Source organism: Neomonachus schauinslandi, chromosome 3 (assembly GCF_002201575.2).
Source record: "Neomonachus schauinslandi chromosome 3, ASM220157v2, whole genome shotgun sequence".
Taxonomy (NCBI): Eukaryota; Metazoa; Chordata; class Mammalia; order Carnivora; family Phocidae; genus Neomonachus; species Neomonachus schauinslandi.
The window spans coordinates 114649998-114652040 of record NC_058405.1 but is presented as its reverse complement, the minus strand read 5'-3'; the positions used below and the strand labels follow the sequence as shown (position 1 = coordinate 114652040).

Here is a 2043-nt window from a genome sequence, read left to right as displayed (position 1 = left end):
CTGCTGAGCCTTAGCCCATAGCCACAGCTGCAAAGTTCTCATGTTTTAAACTTCCAGCTGATCCCTGAGCACATTCCTTTCTCGTAATGCAAATTTTAAAGGACATTGGCCTTCAAGCATGCTGGAAAAAATAAACTGAAACCTCTTTTTCAGTCTTTGGACCTTGGAATATATAATTCAGGTAATAAAAAATATATCACATGTTTATTGCACATTTCTATGTAATACAGAAATAGATATTAGGGTGGAAGTTATCTTTCTTTTCAATACAGTCTTTTTAGGACTTCATGAAAAAGCAGCTATGCCAAAATCTGCTTCATGGAAAAACTCTTTAAAAGGGTGTCCAGAAAAATGCAATGAAGGTCATTAGTATGCCAGGAATTCGGAATTCGGTATTTGAAATACTGGCCAAACCAGTTCCCACCTACGTATTTTGTAGGTTACCATTCGTCCTATAACATCACAGGACAGATTGGGCATGGTCTTGTCTTCTCAACACTGGCATGATGGAAATTTTATACCACATTTTTATTTTCTTCCTTCTAATTTTACATACACACCAAATTTCACATAAGTAAATAATTAATTTCTTGTGTGTATGTATATAAATATTGCACATACATATGTATATATGTACATGCATTGGACACATATATCTATTGCACATATATATATGTGTGTGTAGGCATACACACATTATATGAGTGGTCATTTATTCTACAAACATATTTATTACCTCATGTGAATCAACTACTTACATGAGGCATTGGATATAGGAAAAAAGAATATAATCTAATTCCTAACCTCTAGCAGACAGACATTCATGAAAATGAATAATCTGGTTAGTGTAGTAGAAGAGCATTATCACAGTTTTATTGAGGGTCCAAGGAAATTGCATGGGAGAGCGTATGTATCTTCTTCATTAGAGAATCTAGGACTATAGAGATGCTACTTTATATTTTTCAAACGTGGAATATTGTTTTGTATCTTGTATATGCTTAATTTCTATTTTGTTGTTTTGTTGGTTTAAAAAATCTGGAATGCGTTATTCTGGAAAAGCGATCAAACTTTGTATTTGCGTGTGATTCTTATGCAGGCGCCTTGCAAATCATCTCTTTACTGTTCCAACTTTAGTATATGTGCTGCCGAAGAGAGCCCTCAAACTTCGTATTTGAAAGGTAATGCTGGAGTGATTTCTGTATAGGAACAACCCAAATGAATGCTTTTTAAATCCAGATTGTGCAGACAGTATGTTGTCTTTTCGTTTGTTAATAACTTCTTAAATTCCAAAGCATAGCAATTTGAATTGGATCACACATATAAAAGTTTAGATAGAAAGAAAAGTTATGAATTAGAAATATATATGTGGTTTCAAAATGTTCCGGTCATTTCTTTGTCAACATTCTCACCTTTCAAGCCAGTCTTTCTGTCTTTGGAGCCGGATATACCAAGTCGTATCTCTGTTGCTTATTGGAAATTTTGACAGGCGATGAGATGGAATGTACTTCGGCAGAGATACCAGGGAGAGGAATTCTGCAAAGTATTCAGTCAGTGGCCTTGGCTTTCCTTAGCATTATGTGTTGATAGGGTTGTGTACAGAGACAAGAGTTGTCACTGTTAATTTCTGTTTATGAGGCATTCCAAAGATATTGTTGAATAAAAATAATAAATCCACGTTGTTATTTTCAGGTATGTGAGCTGTAAAACTGACACTTTAGCCCTCTGGCCATTTTTCAAGACATTACCTAATCCATAACCTCATAATGATGACTAGAGGGAAACTTTCAAAAGCACAGTCATAAAGTGCCTCGATAAAGCCCACCGTAGGTCTTGTAGTAAAAGCTGGACATGAACACCTCCTGACGGGCTGGAGGAGGCACCAGATGTGTCTGCCATTGCGCCCGTATCATTTATATCCTTCAAGAGTCTCCATTTCACGTTGGGACGGAGAGCCAGGCAGGGAGACCACGTGATACAAATTGTACCGAATCCTGCCCCAAGGAGGAAGGAGCCTATTGCGTGGTTACAGCAGATAAAAACCCT

At 36.8% G+C, this 2043-nt stretch overlaps 1 non-coding gene across 1 annotated transcript; it reads right to left on the bottom strand.

The window, feature by feature from the left end:
• Window positions 1-1054: 1054 nt before the first annotated feature.
• On the bottom strand, window positions 1055-1158 carry LOC123324452. Its single transcript, XR_006539822.1, has one exon. It is a non-coding gene; the product is annotated as a U6 spliceosomal RNA (small nuclear RNA).
• Window positions 1159-2043: the final 885 nt, after the last annotated feature.